Source organism: Lactuca virosa, chromosome 7 (assembly GCF_052849685.1).
Source record: "Lactuca virosa cultivar CGN04683 chromosome 7, Lactuca_virosa_CGN04683_v6, whole genome shotgun sequence".
NCBI lineage: Eukaryota > Viridiplantae > Streptophyta > Magnoliopsida > Asterales > Asteraceae > Lactuca > Lactuca virosa.
Window position 1 is genome coordinate 100,410,972 of NC_136432.1, and position 14,981 is coordinate 100,425,952.

A 14,981-nucleotide genomic window follows, 5' to 3' on the forward strand; every position below is an offset into this window, starting at 1 on the left:
GATGGAGGCTCTATTTATAGAGTTCCATAATGTTACATCTTGGATAAAATATAATAAACTACTGACTTCTAAGTGACCATGCAAGGTTCACTGGACAATACATTGCTAATAAGACAAGTCAGTTGATGTAACAAAAGTTCTTCACTACGGTAGAGAGATTGCGATTTAACTCTGGAACAAAACATCCATTGCGGTGGTCAAAGGCAGATTGTGGTAGACGGAGTGAATACGGTAGCAAAATATGAACTGCGGATTGATAAATTTAAGAGGGTCACTTTTATGTTTCAACAATTTCCCCCAAAGTGACCTCTTCAACTTCACTTCTTCACTTGTCTAGCTTCAAGAACTTGATAAGGATCCACCAGAACTTCCTCACTTCATTCTGCCAGATGATTCTTCTTGTTATCTCAAACTTCACTTCATATGTTGTGTTTTTGGACCTTTGAACCGAAGTCAGAGTCACTTCTAGTTGCTTGCGGGTCAGTCTGTGAATTGCAGTAACAGGAATGAAGTATTTGATGTCAATGTTGGTTTTCTTGAACACAATTCCTAACTCTGGGAAGTTAGTTGCACCGAGAGACATTTCTTGATAGCCTTCAATGAAGCTTGGTGCGGGCTCAAGAGCAGGGAAGTTGAATTTCTTGGTAAGCACCGGGTGGATATCGGCATCTATCTTTCCGAAGTCACAAACAAGTGATTTAAGAAACTCACAAGCTTTCTCATATGCAATCTTCATCTTTGGGTGCTTTTCAGATTTGCATTGGAAGACTCTACCAATCAAGAACACTTCCTCAGGATTCATGCAGGGAAAGTTAGTCTGCGTCCTAATGTAGTCATCACCTCTCATCGTGAGTATATACTGAACGAAATCACTCTTCATGAATTTTCTCACCTTGTAACTCTTCCATGCGGAAGGTCTATCGTTAGACCAGATTTTCTCAATGTCAGTTCCATTCTTAGCATGAAAACGATTTAATCGTTCAAATTCGAGGGGGAGTCTTTGATCTTCAGGAAGACTTAGATCAAAGGGCTCGAAGACCAGGAAGAATTTGGATTTGGGTGAGATAGGAATATCCCAATATGCATCGGATGGAGATTCAACATAGGTCAGAATGGGAAGATAATCATCATCAAGAAGTCTTCGGATTGGATTGACCCATGAGTTGATTAGGGTTTCATCCATGGTTGTATCGAAGCCATGTTCTTTCCATATCTGTTCTGCAAATTTCGCTGCCCTCCAGTCCTTTTTCCTTTGAATGGTGGCTGGGGAGTCGCTTGAGTATACAGGATATATAGGGTTCCATAATTTTGAATTGCAGGGGAGTTTCAACAGAGGAGGACTGTTGCAGATCCTTTTGCGGAGGAGTTTGTTTTGGAGAAGGTTCCAGAGTTGGTTGTCTTGGAGGAGTTTGCATTTGAGATGGTTGCGGAGTTGGTTGCCTTGTATGAATTCGATGATGAATTGGGGTTCTGAGAGGAGATTGATGGCCTTGACAAGGAGGAGACTCACTTCCCCCTTTTGAGGATGAAACGATTTGTTGCTCCTCAAACCATTGTCGGAGGCCATCGATCTTAGAGAAGGTTTCAGTGAACTGAGATTTGATTAACTCAGAAACTTGGAGATTATTGGGAATCTCAGTGTTGAACAGCAGTTGATGAATCTCCTTGGTAAGTTTGAGAATATCCGCAGTATGTGGAGTGGAAGAAAGAGAACGTCGCAAGTTTTTTATTGTGGATTAGAGAACCGCAATGGTAGATTCGTACGCATTGTGTGTTTCTTCTACCAGCTGCTTGGAGTGAGCTGCTTGTTTTTCAAGAGAAGTCTTGAATTCATCTTTTAGGGCAGTTACCTCTTTGATGAGCTTTTCAGTAGTGGCCATAAACTCTTTATGATCAGCAGTGCGGCTGTTATCCAGGGCTCGAATACCCATTTAAATCTTCAGAAGGATGCGTTCGGCAGCTAATCTTTCTCTTGTTTCCAATCTTTCTACCCTTTCGGCTAGAGACTGCGAGGCAGGGGTCTCAGAGTTATTGGTTGGTTGGAGGTGACTGCAGCCAAGATTTGGTCAACTTTTGATTGAAGAGAAAGGAATTCTTTTCAAGTAACAGCCAGCTTCTTCTTCTTCTTTTCCTTAGGCTTGGCAGTGGAGTGTTGGGATCTACTGGATTCTTCTTCTTCAAAAACCATCATAAATTCATCGGAATTATGAGAATGTTGAATTTCATCTATGTAAATATCATCCAAACCAAACATTGGACCGGAACTGATCTCAATTGCAGTTCCGTCCTCATTGGAATCATGATTTTCAGTAGTTGGGGGAGGCTTCGATGGACCAGCACCACCTTGAAGATTTTGAGCATGTTGCATAGTTGCTTCCATTTGAGATGTCCAATCCTGAATCCGCAAGATGTCGTGAACAGTCTTGGCATTGTTGAAGGAATCTCCCCAGTATTTTGCTACTGTCTGAAGAGCTTCATCATTTTGGTGTTGTTGTTGTTTTTTTTTTGTGCTCTCCTGGCTTGAACTGCTCTCTGAAAGGCTTCAAATTTTCGGATTCCGGACTCGGTACTTGGACGGTACCGAGGCTAGGAATCTTTAGAACAAACATCGTCAATTCCTTTAAATCGCATCGAGATGTCCCTCGGGATCATGGATCCTTGCACAGTTGTGCTCACCACGCCTAAGCCACTTGTTTGAAATGTTGGTGCAATAGGATTTCCTGAGCTTCCTCGACCACCTTGACCTGAAGTTAAGTCTGGCCTCGGCTCAGTTCTGGATAAGGCGGAAGAATTGCCTTGCGGTGCAACCGGTGTTTGAAGTGTTTGTCCGACATGAATAAAGATGGAGTTCAACTCCTCAGGTTCAAAAAAGTGTAAGTGTGAAGCCTGAAGATCTCAGGGCGACTCGAACCAATGTGATCCACTTGGGGTCTGATTGGGGGTGTATCTCCATGGTGGGATGAAACAAATACACTTATTGTATATGAGTAGTGAGATTGGGTACGAACAGGTGAGCCTGCGGTATCTCCAAGGACTACCAGAGTCTTTTGAGAGACTATGGTATGAGTCGTCATGCGCATTTGGCTTTGAGTTGGGGTCAATTTTAGTTTCTTGCGTCTAAACACATCACCTGAAGCTGAGAACTCTTGATGAGTTTCATCAATGTTCACTGGTGAATCCTGAGAGGTGGATGGGGACTGATGAACCGCAGCAGAGGATCTTGCGGTCTTACGTTTCCTAGACGGAACGCCTCCCTTTTTGATGGTGTTGCGGGGGGCTTTCTTTGAAGTCACAGTTTGCTTAACCCTTTTGAATTTGGGTTGAGCAATCTGGTATGGGGTAGGAGGGACTTTGGTATTGGGTGGAACTTGAGTTTCAGTAGGGGTTGTGGTAGTCAAACTAGGTCTAGGTGGGGAAGAGTGGTATGGGTCAATACCACTTGTAGCCATGATGTGGTTAGCTACCTCAACAGTTATGAGTCCAAGGGACTCCAAAATATACCTAGGCAATCTCCTAAGTGGTCCAAAAGTTGTTTGATCTTTTGAAGGAGTGTACCTTTTCAAGTCGTGAGTGACAAATAGTGTCGAATTATCACCCATGTCGAGCTTTGTATCCTTGTGAATATCCAAGATGCATAGAGACCAGAATCGAGCAAACGTGAGCTCGGTTGCATCTTCTCGAGGAGCCTCCTTTGGAATGTACTGCAAGAAGTCATCCCATATAATTTGCCGTAATTGACCGCATTACCGGTGAAGAAACTCCACATTATTTCCAAAAGTTTGATACCCATATTATCCGTGCCACCTGTCCTTCCGGAAAGACTTCTAATTACAAAATGGCATACGAACTGCCACATCGCCGGGAGTTGGTTCTTCTTCAATTCTCTGATTCCCTTCAACTTCTTCTGGTAACCCATCGAATACATGGTTGAAATCACATCGTTGAGGCTTGGTGAGTAGAATTTCATCGAGGGAAGAACCCTAAGGTTAGTTGCTTCCAAGAACTTGGCTTTAGTTAGAACGGCCAGTGAGTCGTCAACAATATTAAGATGCACCTCTTGAAGATTGTGACTTGGTCGGAATGCAGTGAAAGCGCAGTTGAACAGAGTAGGAAGAGGAACAACTTCAGTGAACGAATTGAAGGCACCATAGAGAGGGTGCTTTGGGAGAAACTTGATCATCAGACGAATTGCCTCATTGTACGACGGATGATCTTCAAAAACTGCTCTGAAATTTCTTGATGCTATGGACGGAGTGTGATCTTTGATGGTAGTTTCCGAGCCAGTGGGTCGAGCAGACCAAGAAGCCTTTGACTGTTTCTTGGAGATACCCGATTTCACCATGTTTGCAGTGAGAAAAATTTTAGAACTTGCAGGAAAGAGTTTGAGCAAGAGGGTGAAGAAGATGAAGATCATCTTTAAGGGTTCAGAGAGCGTAAAGCAATCTTGGGAGAAATTGGGGGTTTTTATACCTCCGGATTTGAAACTTTATTGGAATTAACTTATCCACAGCTGTTAAAGATAAAAACCTTTGGGTTTTTACCCTTATCAGCCACAAATAAATAAAAGGAAAAATAAATTGATTTTCTAGAAAAACAGAGCATTTGATGCATGTCAGGTCCACGATCACACGCCGGGAAAACGTGTGGTGCGGGTTTTTATCTGTTGTGAAAAAGCAGAAGTTGAAACGGATTTGACCCTTAAACGCCTGTGAGACATGACCAGTTGGAAAAAAAAATTCTTAAACGATTGCATTATTTGGAAAAATGATTCATTTGTTTATTAGCCTAAAATAGGCATGATTAAGAAAAGTGGATTTGAAAAGAGACTGAAACGTTGTATGCGACAAACTGAATGTTGTAGAGAATGTTTGGATTTAATGAAAAACATTAAGTAGCACACAAAAGTCTCAAGTTTTTTATGAAGTGTTTGAGAAATTATTTATTGCAATTGTGGTTGAGCTTAGATGTCTACGGTGTTATTCGTTGAAACTGCGGATGGATTCAGTTGAGTATGGTGGAATGCAGTTTGGCTGCGGTAGCGAAAACTAAAGTTCAATGTGCTTCGTCTTCGAATGGTGGATAGGATTATGAGAAATCGCTATAGCACTCTCTGAATCGCAGTAAATTGGTACCGGCATCATTCCGTATCCGTAGTCCATGAGTTGAGTCTTCATCCATAGAACTTGGGAACAACAACTGGCTGCGGCCACATACTCTGCTTCTGCGGTAGACAACGAGACACAATTCTGCTTCCTTGAGGACCAGCTGACTAATCTACCTCCTAGAAATTGGCATCCACCTGAAGTAATTTTTCTATCCAATCTGCATCCAGCATGATCCGCATCCGTGAAAGCTTGAAGGCTGAAGTCATTTCCTGCGGGGTACTAAAGGCCTAACTCTTTACTTCCCTTTAGGTATCTGAAGATTTTCTTGACTGCGGTCAATTGTGATACTTTGGGATCCGCTTGGTAACTAGCACATAAGCCTATTGCAAAGACAATATCTGGTCTACTAGAGGTGAGATACATCAATGACCCAATCATTCCACGATATGTTTTGCGGTCAACTGATTCTCCGGTAGGATCAGCTGAAATCTTGTATCTGAAGGCCATCGGGACCTTGGCGGAGGAACAATTGTCCATTGAGAATTTCTTCAGCAGCTCAGAGGTATATTTCTCTTGATGAATGAATATCCCTTGAGGGACTTGTTTCACTTGAAGTCCTAGAAAGAAGTTAATCTCTTTATTCATGCTCATTTGGAATTTACTTGTCATGAGCTTTGCAAAGTCATTCACCATATCCTGATATGTGGATCCAAAGATGATATCATCCGCATATATTTGGACAAGCATTAGGTGATTACCATTTTCTCTTCTAAACAGAGTGGGATCAATCACACCTCTTTTGTATCCAGACGTGACAAGAAACTCAGAAAGAGTCTCATACCATGCCCTTGGAGCTTGTTTAAGACCGTATACTGCTTTTTCTAGCTTGTAGCAGTGATTTGGAAATTCTTGAATTTCAAAGCCTGGAGGTTGTTGCAAGTAAACTTCTTCCATTTGATGTACTTTTATGTTCTTGTGTGCCGCATACTCTAAGAAGATGCATATTGCTTCCATTCTGGCTACGGGGGCATAGGTTTCATCATAGTCAACGCCTTCACGTTGGTTGTACCCCTTAGCCATCTAGTACCGACGATTGTATGGCCTTTTGGCTTCGGTACCAGTTTCCACACTTTGTTCCTTTCAAACTCAGCTAACTCTTCTTGCAGTGCGGTGATCCAGTCGAGCTCCATGAGTGCTTCTTTTATGGTTCGAGGCTCGACTGAGGACATGAAAGTTGCATAGTGACAGTGGTTCGTTAAATCACTAGAGGATCGAGTTTGTATACCTGAGGATGGGTTTCGAATGATTTGACCCGGTGGGTGATCCTTCGTCCAGATGTGAAGACGAGTTTGTTGGTGATCAAAAGTTGTGGTAGAGGGAATATCTTCAACATCAGATGATTCTACGGTAGGATAAGGTAGTTCCCCCTCGACTTGAGAGCAGCCTGCATAAGTATCTTGGACTGTAGGAATTTGAACAACAACAGTTGATGGAGGTTCCCCCGGAATTGAGGATGGGAGTTCCCCCTGAACCGAAGATGGTTCCCCTGGATTGATGATTGAGTGATAACCCTTGGATCTGATCTTGTGTCTATGTTCTTAATCTCTTCATCCTCAGATTCTGAAGAGACATTTGATGGAATTGTGATTCTGCGGTTAGACACCGGAGCTGCATCTTCTAGTACTGGAGCCTCGATGGTTGTCATAAGAACCGGAGTTGAACTTTCCCCCTCAACCGGCGAGGTGGAAGTATTGAGTGACAAATTCTCAGATAAGGATGGACCAGATACTTCAGCATGTTGTTATTGAGCTATCGGAGACACAAGGATTTCGGAGAGATGAGCAGTCTCTATGGGGTCAAAAAGATCATCATAGTTGATTTCAACTATGTTTAAGGGACCCGAAGAAGCAGGGATGTCACTTTCCAGGATAGCATTTGTTTCACTTGACGGAGTAGTGTTGCGTACGTAATAGTCATCAAATTTGACATCGAAGCTTTCGACTATCACTCTTGTGCGTCTTATGAGAACCCGGTAGGCCACTTTATTAGTTGAGTAGCCAAGAAAAATGCCTTCATCTGATTTCGGTGCAAATTTGTTAAGATGATCCTTGTTGTTGATCACAAAACATCTACATCCAAAAATATGGAATAATCGGACATTGGGTTTGCGGTTGTTGAGACCCTCATACGGAGTCTTGTTAAGACGCTTGCAAATGATGCTTCGGTTTTGAACAAAGCAAGCAGTTGCCACTGCTTCGGCCCAGAAGAATAGAGGAAGGTTGGCAAAGTTTAACATTGATCTAGCTGCTTCGACCAAGGTACGGTTTCTTCGCTCTACTACTCCGTTTTGATGGGGTGTGTAGGTAGCTGAAAAGTTGTGACTGATGCCTTTTAAAACCAAGAAACTATTCAATATATGATTAGTAAATTCGGTTCCATTGTCACTTATTATTCTTCGGAGTGATAACTTGATTTGAAGCTCGATTTCCTTTATGAAGTTGATAATGACCTGCGGTGTATCTGATTTGAGTCTTAGGAAGAAGACCCAAGTAAATCGTGTGAAGTCATCGACTATAACCAGAATATACTTTTTGTGATGAAGACTGGATACGGTAGATGGACCGCAGAGACCAATATGAAGTAGCTCTAATGGTTCAGAAATTTAAGAATCAATAACCAGTGGATGGATTCCATTTGTTTGCTTTCCACAGTCACAAGCTGGGCAAAGTGCATCATTGTTGTACTTTAGAATGGGGAGACCACGGACCAGTTCTTTGGTGACCAGGTTGTTGGTATACCGGAAGTTCAGATGAGCTAGCTTGCGGTGCCATAACCAGCTAACTTTGGATACTGCTTTGGATAGAAAACACAACTGCGGTTTGTCAATGACCAGTGAGACATCCAAAGGATACATTGTTCCTTCGGATTTGGATTTGATCAAGCAGGTGCTTCTATCACTTGTCATTATGCAGTAATATTCATTATCAAATTCAACCCGATGACCCGCTTCACATAGTTGACCTACGCTGATCAAGTTGTGTTTGAGGCCTTCTATGTAAGCAACCTTTTGAATTGAGAAGTTTCACGTAGTCAATACACTGTAACCCCTGATGATTCCTTTAGCATTGTTCCCGAACGTGACATGTCCACCATTATAGATAGGCCTAAAGTCGCGAAGGTATTCTAACCTTCCGGTCATGTGAAAGGAGCAGGCACTATCAATTAACCACTCCTCTTCTTGTTCCTCCTTGCACATTGCCTGAGAAATTAAACGGTAAGTTTTGGAACCCAAACGAGTTTGGAGCCCGGAGTCATATCAGATACTTTCTTACTAGATGCATGCACGTGAGTTGTAGGAACAGTCTTTGTGTCACTCAGCAGACCTAGTCCTGGGTGTTTGGTAACTTTTGGAATGTTAGGAGGTTGGATGGGACATAACGTTTTCAGTGGATAAAATCCAAAAGAAAGATTTTTTTGTTTACCCAGACACCATACTTAGTCAACGGTCCGGAGGATGTAGTTCGAGGCTTGTGTCCGGTCTGTGAGTGGTATTTGGTTGCAGTGCCTTGGGAATTTGAAAAAGGTTTTACACGTGAATTTCTCCTAGGTTTTGAACTGACAACTTTTTGAAGTGATTTTGAGGGTTCAGGAGTTGGTAAAATGTCTTTCCGCTTTGGATCGTTTAAGGAATGTTTTTGAAAAGACATGACCCTTTTTTGAGATATTTCAGGAGTGTTTGAAAAAGTTTTTGGCACAGTACATTCCTTTTTGTCTGAACCTTTGACTGCCGTATGTTTTTAAAGATTTTTGGCAGTGATGGGTTTTCTAGGTTCTTTTGATTTGAAACCTTGGCATGTTTAAAGTTGTTTTTGTATTCAGTATCCCGCTTTGTGCCTTGGGATCTGATTTCCCTTTTGAAAGCCAATTTCGCTAGAGTTTTTGGAGAACCACAGACAGAAATGTTCAACTGCGGTTTCTTGAAAACCTTTGATTGTTTTGAAAAACACGGACTTGATTCATCTGAACTAGAGAGTTCATGACTTTGTGAACATTGACCATATTCAAAATTTTCAATCGGTAATTTGTGAAGGATGGGTTGAATGGTTGTTGTGCATTTGACTACGGTCCGCGGTGCGGATAACTGGGCTACCGCAGAGTATGTCATGGATGGTTCATTAATGGGACATTTTATGGAAGGTAATGATGGACAATTTACAACTACGTCTGGTCCTTCCACGATGATATCTTCATCTACACCTAAAGAAGTTTGAGAATCGGGACAAATTGTACCAATGATGGATACTTGTTCACTTGGATTACCCGAGGATTCAGAAAGAATTTCCTCGATGCCACAATTGTTACTTAGCTCATGAAGTCTACCGAAGCGACATCGTATGTCTTCGGGGAACGTTTCATCATTGACTGGATAATGAAACTCACGATCAGGTGGGACATATGGTCGATCAGCATTGAACCGGAGTGTTGAGTTCTCATTGGTTGAGTACCCATTTGACCACCCCCAGTTATAGGTGTTGTATATGGTCCCATTATTCACCAAGTTCTCAATTGCTTCATATTCATTAAAGAGTTTTTCTATTAATTGATTCAAACGTATAATTTATTTTTGGGCTAAATCCCTTTGATTTAAAGCAATGTCTAACTGAGTTTCATTTAACATCCTAGCATCCTTTTCTAACACAAATCTTTTTCTAGCATGGCAACCTTAAGTCTCTTATCCTCAAGTCTTCCTCTCACATGATATAGCTCTTGGTACGCAATATTCTTTTCATCTAGAGACGTGTTGTAGTCTGAAAGGACGGCAACACATGTGTCATTAAGTATTTCTAAGTATGGTTCACAATCATGCATGCTGAAATTATTAGAATGGATCATGATTTTTACCTGATCGATGATGCTAAGAGTGCCATCTTTGGCCATGTAGCAGTAGTTTCTTTCTAGCTTTGTCTATCCTTCCTCTTCAACAGCTGCAACCATGCATATCTTCCCTTTTCCCTTGTTGTTGTTGAGATCTTCATCCTCATCTCCGGATGACCACACTTGATGATCTCTTTTCATATGAGCAACATATGCTCTTGCCTTTTCTTTCTCTTCCAATTCTTGGGCCATTCTAAGGTAGAATGTCTTATCCTTAACCATATTTGCTTTGCAATCCTTTGCAAAGTGATTCTCTTTATGATACTTGTGGAAAATGATGACTTCATTTTTCTCTTCAGTTGAGGTACCGGAGTCTGATGTTTTGTTGGACTGCGGTCCCTCATTGGAATGATGTGCATTATGTGGTTGTTGTGGATGGTGTGGGTTTCTAGGATATCGTGAGTGGTTAGACTGCGGATTGAAGTTACTATTGAAAGGAGGTTTTGTGAACTACTGATTCTTATGAAAAGATGGTGGTGGTAGCCTGTTGAATTGTTGACTAACCAAAGCTATGGCATTTTGGAATTCTTCTTCGTCGTACATTTCAGCATCAGCTTCATATGACTGCGGTGGGTTGTCATATGAAAGTGGATAAGATGGTTCAGTAGGATATGAGAACTGTTGAGTTTTGACTTGTGGAGTTTGAGCTATCAGGGCAAGTGGACCACCAAGATCCGCACAATCTTTAAGCACTGCCGATTCTTGTGCCTGAAGTTCTCCGTATAGTTTGAACAAAGACAAAGTATGAATCTTTCTATCTCCTTGTACAATCATCTTTACGGTGGACCAGTGTCTTCCCAAATCATTGAGAAACTGTAGATTTGTTTCATGGTTGCTTCGAACAGTGCCAGCATTTGATAGCTTCGTGATGATAAGGTTGAACCGTTTGAACGAATCGTCAATACTTTCTCCGGGAAGAGCTTTAAAGTTGTTAAACTCATTGAGAGCAGTGGTGAGTTTCTTGTCATGAGCTTGTTCGGACCCTTGGTAAAGATTCTTGAGCACATCCTATATTTCCTTCATAGATTTGCAATTGATGATAATGTCAAAATTATCAGGAGCAACACCACATGAAATTTCATAGAAAGCTATGGCGTCATTCTCCATTTTGTCAAGATCATCTTTGGTTGGTCGATTCATTCCGGTTGGACCTCCACCTAGTCGTGCCTGAGCACCATCTTCTTGAACAAGAGTGAGAACTGGGACATGGGGTCCTTCTTCCACGGATATCCATACATCTCTTCCGAGCCTCTTAAGATACCTCTCCATTCCTTGTGACTAGTGGTGGTATTAATTTGCAACAAGTATTGGTGCTCTATTCGAGCCTACAACACTGATGGAAACGTTCAATGATAAAGCTTGTGTCATATTTCCTTTGTTTTTTTGATTTTTTTTGTTGTGAAGAATGAGCTTTAGTGGTATAGAAGGCTTTTCAAAATCAGAGTTTTGTTTAAAAAGCAACCACTTTGGCTCTGATACCAATTGTTGAGAGAAAAACTTTGGGAGAAACACTTGAACAAACGTTAGTACAAGATTATAGTTGCGGAATAAGTTAATCTCAAAGGATCATAAAAGCTCAACAATAATAAGTTAGATTTGTTAGATAGTTAGTTGCGGAATTATAAAGTGATGAAAAGTAAAGGAAATGTAAATGACAACAAGTTATATCAAGTATACACCAAACTGATTCATAACAAGGTTTGCATTCAAACACAAGTTAGTAAGAGTGATCAGTTTAAAGTGAAGAGGATCTTCAGAGATAATGATCTTAATATTTCAGAATGAAGGTTCAAGAGATCGATAAGATATAAGATAGAAAGAAGTGATAATGAGATTCGTGTATTGAAACGTGAAGATGGAGACTCTATTTATAAAGTTCCATAAAGTTACATCTTTGATAAAATATAATAAACTACTGACTTCTAAGTAACCATGAAAGGTTCAGTGGACAATACATTGCTAATAAGATAAGTAAGTTGATGTAACAAAAGTTCTTCACTGCGGTAGAGAGATTGCGGTTTAACTCTGGATCAAAACATTCATTGCAGTGGTCAAAGGCAGATTGCGGTAGACCAAGTGAATACGGTAGCAAAATATGAATTGCGGATTGATAAGTTTAAGAGGGTCACTTTTATGTTTCAACAGGATCATAACACATCCAAAATAACCAACTCAAACTTCCCATCCATGGATGATATTTCCCATCTTTATAATGGTAACCTTTTTCTATTTTCCAATGGCACATAAGTCACAAGAATCAATAGTCGTGTTCTTCATATAAGGAATTTGCATTCTGTAGTTAGTATTTTTATACCTTTTTACCATGCTTCCCAATGGTATATGGGTCCTTGGATTTCCCAATAGAATGAATATACATTGGAAAACCAAAAGTACAGAAGTAATCAATTCAAATACACTTGGATTTCCCAACAGAATGACCATGCCAAACTGCTCTCAAGATTTGGCATCGATAACCAAACTTTGGATTCGATTTATAATGTAAACCATTATAGGTAATGCTTTGGCTAAAAAAGGTATTGGTAAAACTAGACATGGGTCTCACACATCTCATTTTTTCTAAAATTGCATCTTCCACCTCTTTAACTGTGAATTAGGAGTCAGATTATCAATCAGATGTTTCAAAGAATTTTGGATCTGTTTTATGGAAAATTAAAGAGGCTCCTGAATCCAACACTAATTAGCATTAATTATCATATTTCCTAATAGTAGGCTAAAGTGCATTTCCACCTCTTTGACCGCTACTAATGAAGATGCCTTGTTTTTCTATTTATTTCCTTTCAACTTTGCACTATATTTTATCTATGGTCGTCTTCAAGGCATGATTTTCATGAACCCTTTGAGTTAAACTTTCCTTTATGACATGATGTCCGAGCTTTAGATCTCTATTTTATTGTATATTCAGTCATTAGACTGACTTCTTTGACATTCAAAATATGACTAATATTGTTATTTTCATGTTGTAACCCGTTTATCTTATCGTGTAACTCTTAATCGAGCAAACTAGTCTTGATGTATGCCATGGTAATAATATTTATACCATAAATAAATAAATTATAAAAATAGTACACCTCTTATAAAGAGGTCATTAAAGAATCATAGCCATTTATTCTTCCAAGTGTTAGAAGATAGTGCTCATAATCACAATAGTTAGTAATATTATTATTAATTGTATGGTCCATTTGGGTTACATGCAAGAGAAAATATAAGCGATATTGGTTAGATATGAATTATAGAGTTCTAGTTTTTTAATTAATTAAGTCATTAATTAATTAAATGAAGTGTTTAGATCTAGAAGGGCCTAAGTGTAAGAATTCTAAAGTCAGATAATTACCAAAGATAAGGATAATTACTTAGTGACCAAGTAATTATCCCTTAGAATTTAAATCCTCCCCCTATAAATAGAGTCACCTTGAACCGGATTTGAGAGTTGATGCAATTCTTGTAGAAACCCTAGAAATCCCGGTGGTCTCGAAAACCTTAATCCCCACGACTTACGTGATGTGTAATTCCATTTATGCGTCGTGTAAATTTCCCAAAAAATCCTAATCGTCTAGGGTTTGTGCTACTAGCTGTTTGGTGCTTTTGGTGTTCCATTGTTGCTAATTTGCGTTTTGTGTGCAATCTAGAAGAGGAGTTCTACATTGGTCTATTAACAATCCACGATTCATAAAGATCTCAAGATGGTTACAAACGACTACAAGGGTATGTGTTTATACATTCTTCTTGTTTATTTTGGTGCAATCGATCTGGTTAAATATTGATTCCCTTTGTCTTATGATGCTATTTGTTTTATTGTTTCTGGTGTGCGACTTTATATCCTTTTAGATCCCTCATAATCCAACACCAACTTCATATAAATCGCCTATAGCTCCATTATCTTATTGTCAAACACGCTTAAACGTATTTTAATTGAGGAATTATCATTCATCGTGTAAGTAAAAATGTTTTCATTCGAATTAGAAAATTGTCGAGTCATTTATAGAGATAAACTTTCTCTAGTTTGTTCCAAATATCGTCTACGTCCGTCTCATCGCTAACTTAATAGATGAAACATCCCTCGCGTAGTTGGTTTTAAAATAGTTTATAAAACCAAATGTATTTAGTATAAAATAGTTTAACTGATATAAAGTGAAAAAATAAGTTTGTAAAGTTTAAAAAAATGAACAATTGGTTCAAAAGTGCAAGGTAACAACAATTAAAGTCATTAAATAATTCAAAATGAAATAGTTTTGAGCACATAAAAAGTTTTGGATAATGTTGATCATCCATACTCATGATCAAACCTTCAAAAATAGTTTTTAAAAAAGTAATTTAATAGCCAATAATTCTTTACTCAAAAGTAAGGGTTTACTAACCCATAGTATAAAAGACTATACCCAAAGATTATAAGATGTTAAACTTATTATTAGCAAAGATTAACAATACATATGAATTCAATGTATATAAAAAGGAACAAACTAACAAAATAATCATCTAATGCAAAGGCTTTTATTCCTCAATCACATGTCAATCTCAATTGTCCAAACTCACAATGATGGTTAATATTCCAATCTCTTAAATAGTTGGCACGAAACATATGTATTTGAGTGTTGCTCATAAAATAAACTAGGATATAATGGAACCATCACACTAGTCCATATGTTGGATAGCCAGTCCACAAATGCACCCACAAAGGGAATATCTCAAACCTACTTGTAGGTCAACTTGCAAAGGGAATATCTCAAACCCATAAATGGAATATCTTAAGTCCAAATTGGGTACCCAATTCCCTCAATATCAATCCAATCTTAAGTTAATGCACATATAGGATACTCAAAACAACTATATCTTTTTCTCATTTAAAATAGATACTTCAAAATGATTTTTGTGAATGTAAACAAGTACTTATTGCAATAAAGATTTTTGTAAATGTAAACAAAT